Raw genomic sequence first — 11,836 nt, forward strand, 5'->3', positions numbered from 1 at the left:
GTGCCTGAGACCACTGGGGGTGCTTAACAAAGCTCAGCTCACTTTTAGACTAATTACATCCCCACTGCCTTCCCACAGGAGACCCCCAAGACTCATGAGGAAACAATGCCACCGTGGCTTGGGACCACATTAAGCAACTGCATTTCAGGTTTATTCAGGACTCATTGCAGCAGAGAGGATTCTGCTGTAAAACTGTGCTGTTCTACCAGGAGACTGTTGGCTTTGCAGATGTCTGGTGCAAGCTGATTTCCTTCCCTTGACAGATTTAAGCCTATTCTCATATGAGGAGGGAGAAGCTAGTGCCTCCGCTTTCCCTGTCTGCAAAAATGAGAATAAAGGGATTTATCCTCTTGTGTAACGCACTCTGAGCTTCAATGGGTGAAAATTGCCTCTGAGACATGATGGCATTTAAATCTGAACTATGTCTGTGATTGTAAATCCAAAGCTATGCCTCAGCCCTGGCCTGAGATCTCTTGCTCTCCTTGGCTTTGCAGGCAGGGAGCTGTGCCCGTCAGTCAGTCACACCAGACTACTTAGACTGTCAGCTGCTTGGGGCAGGGCTGGTCCCTGTGTCTCTCTGTACAGTACCTGATCCTGACCACAATACCAGTAATAACAAGGGAGGGGTAGACAGGATTAGGTGGAGTGAGTGGCATTGCGTCGTGTTTGCTGCCCCCTTGGGATCAACCCCAGAATAGGAATCCATGCCAAAGGAAGCCTCCACACACATTCCTTGTCCAGCAGGTCCCCCTTGGTGTGCCAAGCTGATAGGGACTTTATTAACCTTCTCTTAGTTCCCTTTTTGCTGTTGCGAGGAATAAAAGCTGCACCCAGCTCTCCTCTTAGCTCCTCAGTAGCCAACAGTGGATGTGAAGAACTGGGTTTTTACTGAGCCTACTCTGCCTTGCAACACATTGCCAAAGATGAACCATACAGCCTAGTCACAGAGGGCAGGTATTTGCTGTCTCTGACCTCAGGACCAGTCAGCATTCACCCCCTTCTTAGTCCCTTTCTGTATCGATGGCAAAGAGCCTTTCTGTGAGCAGTATGCGTGTACACATACACGTGTCTGTATGCATTCCTCCCCCACTCCTGTTTTGTGCTGCATCCATGCTGGAGGATGCTTCTAAGTGAAACTTCAGGTGGGAATTTCCTTAAAACTTATCTCTATTTTGATCCCATCTTCTCTACCCTCCTTTTATCTTCTGTCGTCTTGCACCATTTCAACTGCCTGCAGCGTGGAAGCAATTCCAGGTACAGCTTGAACACGGGAAATGAAGTGGAACTCCTTTGCCCCATGTCTCATACATGTGCTCCCGTAGGGAAGAGTTTTGAGGCTCAGCTCAGAGCTTGCAGCTGAAAGAGAAGGGGCTCCAGGGAGTCCTTTCTAAGTTACAGTAGCTTCCACCAGCTGCTTTTTGAGTTTTGGGACTCTGTGGCCCTGCCATGACATCTCTCCCATCTCCTGCCCTGCCTACAAGGCCTCCCTCGCAGCTTGTCAGGAGGTTTTGGTAAGACAGACTCCTGGCTGACAGCCTGCCATGTCTTGAGTAGGTTGTATGAAAATGCACGCTCTCAAGTATCACCAGTGTGCCAAATCCTCTGGGAAGTTATTTTCTGAAGTTGTTCCCCACTTCTCTCCCTCTTGAGACTTGCCAGAGCCCAAACCTGGGCATATTTTTGAAGTAAGATCTTTCTAGTTGGGCAAGAATTCACCACACAGATCTAGGCTGAGATAGTATTTATGGGGTCTCTGTTTTAACCTGAGCTTCTAGTTCCCATTTAAGCTGGTTTGATCCTCTCCTGTTTTTAATGTATTTTGTTTTCTTATTGTAAGCTGCCATGAGTCTTTGCTGGGAAGGGTGGCATATAAATTGAATGAATGAATAAATAAATGACAATTCTTGCAAAACGGAGGTTATAAAAATATTCTATTAGAAAACATGTTTCTGTAATGTCAAAACATAGTAATATATTAAATACAAAATAATAAAACCAAGAAAAGCAACATTACAATAAATAAAATGGTGAAACTGAATCCAAAGGTTTTTAAGTTTTCAACAGGAAATGATGAAAACATCTAAATTATTTGTTTTGATGCTTTCCTAGAGCAGATGTTGACAAAATAAATTCCCATAAAATGCTTTGGCTTCAGTAAAACTATTTTCTCTGATGGAAAATGCATTATTATGAATTTTATATGAATTGTTTCTATATGTGGCTTTTTGAAACACGCAAAAATTCAGCAAGTGAAACACTTCAGAAAGTCGATACTCAAAGCAGGAAAAAATAGTACGTTTGAATTGCGTCCCCATTACTACACTCAAAGGCAGAAGCATGCCTCCTGATTTCATTGGAATTATGCCAGCATAAACTCAGTTAAAACACTAATAGATTGAGTCAATGCACCCCTTCTTTTAAAAGTCATTTTTATGTAGAATTAACTAACTTTGAAGGATTGATTCATTTTGCTTAAATGTTGCTGTGTTGCCATCTAAATGTTTAGCTGCAGTGCACTACATGCCATGCAAGTAATTAGTTTCCACAATAATTTCAGCCTATTTAAATTCATGGGAAGTATGGAGTAGTGGCATCAGGATAATTATAGGGAAAGTACTATAGAAATGCAAAGTAGTTACAGGAATATATTTTCTTCCTTACAGCAAAGTGAAGATTTTGCTGAAACTGTTCAATGTGCCAATAAAATGAGTAGGGGACATAAAAGTTCAGTGAGGGTTCAATCTGCCATCATCCTGAGAGCTCTTAGCTCTACTGAAATACACTAGCAGTTGAACATCCGGCATATCACGCTTTCAGGTTTTTGTTGCTGACCACTCTCTCAGGAGAGACTGAGCATTAAACCTTTGTCCAGTTATCACTTAATGTGCTATGAGAGGACATGCAGGCATGACCCTGTTGGGGAACAAGTAGGTAATAATGTTTGTCGTAAGAAATGGCCCACCTGAGGAGTCAGTGAGGGAAAACAGCCTTGGAAGCAGCAGGTCTGTGGAGACATTGGTTACTAGCTTGCTTGGAATTTGTTACAGCTTTTTGTTCTGCAGAGACAGCTGTAGATGCCAGCCATGTGGCTTCTGTTACTATTCAACCTGAAGCTTGTGGCTGGGGGAAGTGAGCTCTGATATGGAGCTTGTATAAACTGGATCTCTCAAACCGTCCCAAGACCTTCATTTATTCAGGTCTTTCAAATTCTTTTGCTGGCCTCTAGATCTCCCTCTTCCTCCTCCTTTTGCAGTTTGTCTCTGAAATTAAAGGTGAGGCAGTTCCTGGCAAGATCTTGTAAAGTGGAACTGAAGCAGAATTTCTAGGCTGATGTATTATTATGTACCCCTCCAGTGCCAGCCATCATGTCTCTGGTTGTATCCCATCTCTGGCAGTCCCTTGCAGTCGAGGATGATTGTCTTCCATGATTGCCTTATAGGTGGATCCCAAGATAGCTGACAAGGCCAATCTGGGATTGACAGGTTTTATTGCAACTCAGGCATGTGTTTCTACATGGGTTGGGTGGCTCTGGATTTTTTATTCCGTCTGCAATGTGCTCTTTCTGGTGCTCCTCCTTTTCCATCTCCTGTTGTCGTTGTGAGGTTACTAAGCACTGAGATGCTTGCAGCAGATTCTTCCTCTGTTTGGGGCATTCCTCTGTTTGGGGTGATTAGTCTCACATGAGCTCATGTCAATGTTGCATTTTTTCAAGTTGACTTTGAGAATGTCCTTGAAGTGCTTTCTCTGCCCTCATCTTGAGCATACACCTTGACTGAGCTGGGAGAATAAAACTTGCTTCAGAAGTCTGAAGTTGGACATCCAGATGACATGGCTGACCCAGCAAAGTTTATGCTGGATGATCATCTCCTTGATGCTTGTGGTGTTAGCGTGTGAGAGGATGCTAGCGGTGCATCTGTCTCCCACTGGCCTGCCTGCCACACAGTAGCTCAAGGCAAAGCACCAAACTACAAGCGACCCTTGCCATTCGCAGGGGATATGTTTTCATATCCCCCACGAATGGTGAAATCCACGAATAAGGCACTGCATTCATGAACATAGTGCCCCTGGCAGCGATGGTGGGAGTGCAGTGGCGGGAGCCTGGCGGCAGCAAGCACAAACCTCTCAAGGAGCTGCTGTAAGTGTATAAAGTGTATTTAAAATGTGGGTTTGGCATTCATGAATATTTGAAACTACTGTGTAGTTGGAAGAGCTGTTGGACAAGGGTTTTGGGGAAAGCCTTGTGGGTCCTCTGCTACTTCCATTTCTCACTGCCATCAATACGCAGTGGTTTTAGACCCTGAGCTACCTCCGTAAGAACATAAGAAATGCCATACCAGGTCAGACCAGTGGTCCATCTAGTCCAGTATCTGTCCTCAGCAGTGGCAGAAGTGGATGCTATGGAGCAGTGGTTCTCAAACTTTTTGTACCAGGACCCATTTGTAAACATGAATACAATACATCAAATCATCGGCCAGGTCCCGACCCAATGTCTCTCGCTCCCGACCCACTATCCCCCACCCCCAGCCTACCAGTGTGTGGGGCAGGGGGTGGGTGTGTGGGGCATGCATGGGGCATGGGAGGCCCCAGGCAGCCCCTTGCAGGCTGGAGCTCTGCCAGCCTGCAAGGGTAAAGCCACAATTTCCCATGTTTTTCTCCTTTTAAAGGAGAATCCATTTTTAAAGTTTCTTCATGACCCTTTCATACATTCTTGTGATGCACAGGTTGAGAAACACTGCTATAAAGGAAGAGCATTGAAAAAGATATTTCTTGAGTGATCTAGCCCCTATTCATTACCTTCCCTGGCATCAACCATTATCAATTGGAGGTGTTCCTCCAGCCTCTCTAAACCTTTCTGAGGAATAGCTCTTTATAGATCTATCATCCATGAATCCCAAGTCCTCCAATCATCTTTTACCCCTTCAAAACCCCTGGCCCAAATCACTACCAGATTGGTGAGGAAAGGGAATCCCAAGTCCTCCGATCATCTTTTGCCCTTTCAAAACCCCTGGGCTAGGTCACTGCCAGCTAGCCCGTCACAAATATATTAAAATCTTAAAGTTGTTTCAGCTCATTATATTCAGGGTCTGGTGCAGACAGAGCATCAAACAGTTGGCTTCCAATGCTGTTATCATGGCCATAAACTAATTCAGATAAAGGCTGCATAAGACCACTGGAACCAGACTGCAGCTTCTGCATAATGGGGCCACTATCATGTTAGCTGATGATGCTTATACCCATCCGATAGTAGCCTATGGTTGTTACACAGTTGCTCTCATTTCAAATGGTCCTAAATGGAGCAACTTGCATGGATGAAACCATATGTCTCTTTCCCAGTTTGTTGTCTAGTCAGAACGTGTAACTTGATCACAGGGTTTGTTTCCTGGGTCACATCACCAGATTTCAAGAAAGCACATAGTTCATTATTTACAGGGCAGACAGCATGGCATTATCATTACAGAGCAGGCTTATTTCCTCTGTGATTTAATCTTCAGTGCTCTTGCCTGTCAAGCTATTTACATAACTAGCAAGCAGCTTATTCTACAGTGAATTTAGTAGGCTTCCCAGTTACCCGAAGCCTAGCTTCCCTATCAGGAGAGAAAGTTGAGTTTCTTAATACATTAGGACTCATTACGGTTAGCTAATATGCTTTTCTTACAAGGCAGACTTCAAGCAGTAATTCCCAATCCTCTCACTGGCACTAATCATCTTAAATTTAAAATCCTGAAGTATGGTCACATCCTCTGGGATCCCAGGAATGAACTATAATGGATCAAGGACTGCTTGTGTAGGAGGGTTTCAGTAAAATTCTTCTGAGACTGGCTAAGCCATGGTTTCTGGTTAGGTACATTAGTGATGGATGCTCTCCACCTCTGATTCAGCTAGTCTGTAAATGTGGGCCAACCTTTTTGGCAGACATACCACAAATTAGCCCCAGGCCCCCTCCAAGTGCCACTTGAATTCCCCTCCTCTGCCTAATATGATGCTCCTTTTTTCTACTCCCTACTCTGCATTCTTTGCCTGATCTCCTGCTCTGCTTTCTGCTTTCTGCCCTGTTGGCTTCTGTTTTGCCTGTCTTCTCCCTGGTCTTCCAGATGCCACACGCACAGGCTGCCACAGGTTAGCCACCCCTGGTTTATAAGGCACACCTCTAACCTGCTTTGTCTTGAAAAATGTACTGGTAGGTACTAGTAATCGGTTTCAGGATTACAACGGAAAAATGTACTGCATGAATTTTGTGGTAAATTAGGAAGTAGGAGCATTGATGATTAAAACCACAGTTGACAAAGTAAGTGAGCAAACTGCATGTTGACCTGCTTTATTCTGCTCTGTGTCTATATGTGCACTTGCAAATTTTTGTTATGCAATATCCTGTTCCGTGTGTGTGTCTGTGTTTGTCATATATTATCCCACTCGTGTGTGTGTGTGTGTGTGTGTGTGTGTGTGTGTGTGTGTACACTGGTTTGTATACTTCTACTAATTCACAAAAGTGCAGGGATTAGCTATGAGCATAGTATCATTCTCCTGTTTATCATTTGAATGTATAACATTAGGGGCAGTGAATGGACTTCTAAGCTTGCACTATCCCTCTTCTGTTGTTTTTGCTTTGTTGACTTTGCAGGTAGACTGTGACTGACAGAAGGTTTTTCTCTCTGTGAGTAGCGTTAACACTGCCTTGCATCTCATTTTACAGTAGAATCTCCCAGTAGAGTTATCTCCCAAATATCTGCCTTTCCTTTTACCTGCACCTTGCTAGCTAAGAGGGAGTGGAAAATGCTTATCCAGAAGGTAGGTGTTGGGAGAAAATCTGATATGGGAGGCACTGACACTTCTGAGATGGATCTGACTTGGCAGTAGGTACTGGATGAGGACACACAACACCCCACTCTTTTCTTATCTGCATCAAAGGCTAGAAAATCAATTTTCCCATATGGAATTATAACCTGGAAAGGTTCAGATCATTCTAGTTAGTCATAGACAGGCCCCATCCTTCCTTCTGTAGAGATGGAAAGGTGCAAAGAAAAGGGGTAGGTTCCACCAAAAACTATTGGTTTTGTGGAAAATTTAGAAAATTCACCTTTCATTCATTTTTTAAATGAAAATACATTTTTGGAAATGCTGGAATTTTTTCTGATGGAAAGAAATGGAAGTTTCTGATTAGACGAGCAGCTAGTAAAGTCCACTGGAAGCCAGAAGAGACCAGCAGAAAGGACTGCAATAGAGCCCTGAATTTTTACCAGGGTTCCCTCCCTGGTATGGCCTGAGACTTTATTCCACAGGTTTGTCAGAGCATAGCAATGGTCAGAGTAAAGCTCCAGTGGGAGGAACCAATTCCTAGACATGTTCAGTAGCTTCCTCTCCTGCGGAGGGGAAGAAGCCTCTGGGTTCCATTCCAGTTTCTCCCACCACAAGAAAAGTGCTTTCTGTCAATGGAATGGTGCAGCCTTGCCTGTGATTGAGCCCAAACCATCTGCATGAGAGCAAGGTGTTTGATGTGCGTAATGGCAAAGCAAGAACAAGCTTTGTTTTCAAACCTGTTTGTTCTGAACATATGGCTCAACATGAAAGAGAGAGAAAAAGTTCCATATTGATATATAAATAGCTTTAGCTGAGAGTACAGCATTGCTTCCATATCAGCTGTTGCAGAGCCAGGCCAATGCTGCTAAGATGAAATGGACTTGTCCTGCCTTGGAAACACTGGCAAGCTTGCTTTTATTCATTATTTTTATTGGAACAGGGCGGAGGTGTGTATCCCTGAAGATGCATCCTTCTAGGTCAAAGGGCTTTAGTTCTACCAGGATCTGGAGTGCAATTATGACAGATAAATGGTGTCCTTGTGGAAAACTGATATGCTGCTATCAGTGCCATCATAGAAGCAAATGTACCAATATTGATTCCAGTGCTGTTGCATGTAGCTATTATTTTCTTTCCCCCCAGAAACCCTGTTCTATTTAGAGTGCAGCTACTCCATTTTTCTAGCTGCAATGATGTCTAGTCTTTAATTAAACATTGGCATGCATTTTGAATCAATATGACAGGTCAGCTCCAGAGCACATGACCATGTAGGATCAGATTAAGCACTCCTGTCCTGTGCCCTCCCATATATGTTCTGGTCTGGCCTCACTAGAATATGCAAGGTTTGGGGTGAGTGCATTGGACTGACTAGACAGAAGCACCCTGAGTGAGCAGGAGGGGCTTCAGTTCTGATGACAGGGCTCTGTCTGTTAAAATTAACACTAAAAGAGGAGTGTATTCTTAGGGGAGCATGCTAAGAGTCTGACCACTGATCTGTTCATTTGAATCCTCTCCTTGAAGTGTTTCTGAAAGAAACCACTCTGGGGTGGCCTTGATCCTTCTAGCTGTAATGTGTATTGAACTCAAGAGTCTCTGGGCAGGTGCAGGAGTTCTCTCCTGGGGAGCAGCTCACCAGCTTGAGACCTGAGGAGAGCACATGCCTGGGAATACTGGCCTTTGAGCACTGCAGAAAAGGGCTTGTGTACTCCTTGCTTTTTTGTGTCCTTGTGACAAGGTATTTAGCAGAATATACAGATTTATTGGAATCTGACAGGGTTGTGCCGTGAGTGCTTCTGCTCTGGCCTCAAGCTTGTGACCTCTGAGCTGTCAACTGTGCACCTTAGTGCCCATGGCACCCCAGTTCCCTGGTGTGATCCATAAGAGGAAATATAGGTACTTTTAGTCTCAGTTCCCTCCATGCAGGCCACATGTTTGTGGCATTATCCTTCCACAATTTGTAGGCTCTCCCTTTCTTCAGCCCTGGTATTTTTAGTGGATTCTCTCTGCAGCATTAGAAATTCAGAAGTAGGGAGAAATGGGTGGGAAGATTGAACACCGTGCTGCAGAACACCGTGCTCTGCCACTCTCCACTGCATACCGTGTCTCACTGCTCATGGGAGGCAGATGGGCTTTTTAAATAGTGCAGTTAGCAGCACTGTGAAGGATTGATGGCCACTGAAGCTAATTATCATTTCTTCTTCCTCACAGGACAGGCACAGCTTGGCTAATAGCACTGCAAGCTTCCAAACACCACCCCACCAATGTGCCTCGAAGTTGTTCTGGAAAAGAGACCATCTCCAAGGGTAAGGAGATAATTCACCATCTATAGCCATTCAGTTCCTCTGCCAGGATAGCCTACAAGAGTGCTGTGGGCAATGGTAGCTCCTATAATGTAGGTGCTTACCTGCATAAATTGGGCAACAGGTATTGAGCTCACTTCCCATATCACTGGATAGAGATGCTCCTTCACAGGTCACTCTGGATAGGTGGCCCCAAATTGGATGCTTCTCTGAAACTGAAATTTGTTCTAGTGTCCCCCTTCCTTTCTGCTGTTTTTGTGTCCTTAGTACCTTTTTCTTTCCAAGCCAGCTAGACCCTTCTCCATTTGCCCAACTCACACAGCCCCTCCAGCTGCTGGTGATTTCTGTACTATCATGGGCTCCTCTCTGGTGCTGTCTGCCATGGCCTGGCTGGAGGCCTTATGCATGTCTTGTGTACTCATGATCAGAAGGATGCTACAGATTGCGTTGCACCTGAGTCCTGGAACTCAGCAGACAGAAAGGAAGCTCTGCCAGCAAAGGTTGCCAGACTGGCTGAAACCCAAACAGAATGCTGCAAAGGTAAGAGGCCTTTGGTGGGAACATGAGGAAGTGTTCCTTATATGGGTTCAGCTGTGTGCTGAGGATGAAACTTGGGTCCTCCCCAATGCACACATTCCCCTCTGCAACTTGGTGTCTCTGTCCTCCTCACTTCTCAGCCTATCCTGCTTCTATTAGAAAATGCATTTGCTTGTCATGAGATGGGTGCTGTAAATCACCACAGTACTTGGAGCCTAACAGTACTGCAGTCAATGAGGAGATGGCTGAGAAATTCCAGAGGCCTTTTACATTCATGAAATGATAATGTTTATAGCTTGTGTTGATAGATGTCAACTTGAGAATTTGGAGCTCTTGTTTAACAATGCTGGAGTTTAATGATTTATTTAGAAACGTAACTATTATTGCTGGTCTTCCTCACAACAGGCCCCAATAAAAACATTGCATTTTTTCTTCGGTACCATATCCTGTACTGTTCTTATTTTCTTTCTGAACGCTGTGTACTGTTGTACAAACACCAGACTTGAAAGCCTCTTTGCGTTTGTTGTTAGCAGCAATATATACCAGGAACAACCTGTGGTTGGCACTGTTGTGCCCGTCTCATGCTTTGCTCTATATCAGGGGCGGGCAATTATTTTGGGTAGAGGGCTGCTTACTGAGTTTTGGCAAGCCATCGAGGGCTGTGTGACAGGCAGTCAGGGGAAGATAAATATTAATTTTCTAAATTTTTTAGGGGCCCTGCGGGACAGATAGAATGGCTTGGCAGGCCTCATCTGGCCCACAGGCCGCATTTTGCTCTATACAGTTTAATTAGACCTCAAGTACTTTATTTGCATTTACAAACCAGAGTCTCACTTCCATTGCAGCTGGGACTCAGCAGATGATTTTATTCAGCTACCAACTAATTACCACTAGTTGTTTTTTACTCCTTCCATTTGCCTGAATTCATGTGTGCACTTTTTAAAATAGATGGATGAATTTTTGTGCTCATTACTGCCAGAGGTGCGAGATCCTTGTTTTACCTCAGAATCTTGTAAAATGTTTTTCCCCAGGTCTGCTAAATGCCTCCCAGTCCTGCCAGGACTTCTCAAACAGACTGCCAACTGTTGCTTTATGCAGCAGTCCTTTGCCATCTATCTAGCTATCTCATCCCTGCAGGGTCAAGGATCTGGGGCTGAATTTAGGAAAGGGATGGGGCTATGTTTAGATCTTCTATAACTTGCAGGAGAGTGGATTAACGTTCTTATAGAGTGCCGTTTGCTCCCTGGTAGCCTCCTTAAAAGGGAGTCAAAGGAAGCTGTTTGCTGTTTGGAAATTTCCCGGTAGGAAGATGCTGATGAGACCACATTGCCTGGGAACTGGAGCAGGATGGGTGTTAGAGGGCCTTTGGGCAGGCAGAGGGCTGCCCCTCATGGGTATCTAATAGGAAAGGAAATTAGATCCCTAAAAATGGAGATCAAAGGGCATGTACTGATGTGTGTCAGTAGCTGTGCTTGTGAGCCAGCATTGAATCCCTGGTGGGACTGAGAATAGGATTTATCTTGCCATCTTGTTTTAGGTGGTTAGTGAACCAGGAGAATAAACAGCAGCCAGTTGACTTGCTTAGAAACTAACCCATTCATAGACATTAGATATTAGGGGATGGAAGGGACCTCATAAGATCATCGAGTCTAGCCCCTGAGGGCTTCAAAAAAACTTTGAGGCATGGACAGCATGCTAGAACTGCTTTGAAGTAAGCCCCTACTGTAGATGGAGGTTGGTGTAGCTAAATGAAGAACTCAGCCATTAGTAAATGACAGGGTTACAGTGTGACTGAGGTGCCCGAATTTATAACCAGCTGCCTGCGGCCCCAGGAGTTCACACCCTTGGCTAGGTGCAGATGCTCCAATAGTGTCACATTTTTCCACTGGTAAGTCCATCTTCTAGGTCTGAAATTGGGTAAAGGGTATTTCACTGCCCCCCTACCCCCGGCCCCAAATCCCTGTTACTCCAGGATTTTCTCAAGTGGCCAGACTTCCTGGCAGTCACAAATGGGTCTGTAACAGGGTGGTTTGTTTCCTTAAGAAGGGGCAGGCAGCCCTGTTATGAGTGCAACTGTGAGGAATCTGGCTAACGAAGCAGTGTCCCAGTGGGAGGAGGCTCCCAGAAGAGAGAGCATGGAGAGAGGCAAGCAAGCTGTGAGGGAACAGCTTGTTGCAAGGAGGAGGCAGGCTGCTGTGCTGGGGGAA

The 11,836-nt window shown here is 44.8% G+C and overlaps 1 protein-coding gene across 31 annotated transcripts in view; it reads left to right on the top strand.

Annotated features, from left to right (window-relative positions):
* The window catches only part of PCBP3 (poly(rC) binding protein 3), a 293,840-nt gene that overhangs the window by 64,537 nt on the left and 217,467 nt on the right, over positions 1–11,836 (top strand). For 29 of the 31 annotated variants that reach the window (XM_019523272.1, XM_019523269.1, XM_019523265.1 and 26 more), the window contains exon 2: positions 9,001–9,095. The exons of 1 other annotated variant lie outside the window; for it this stretch is intronic. The gene's annotated coding sequence lies outside the window, so the exon portion shown is untranslated. Of the gene's footprint in view, positions 1–2,663; positions 2,668–9,000; positions 9,096–11,836 lie in introns of all 31 variants that reach the window. One more of the 31 variants, XM_019523235.1, reaches the window with a different exon arrangement.

The sequence above is a fragment of the Gavialis gangeticus genome, unplaced genomic scaffold (assembly GCF_001723915.1).
Source record: "Gavialis gangeticus isolate Ggan-Ray unplaced genomic scaffold, GavGan_comp1, whole genome shotgun sequence".
Lineage (NCBI taxonomy): Eukaryota > Metazoa > Chordata > Crocodylia > Gavialidae > Gavialis > Gavialis gangeticus.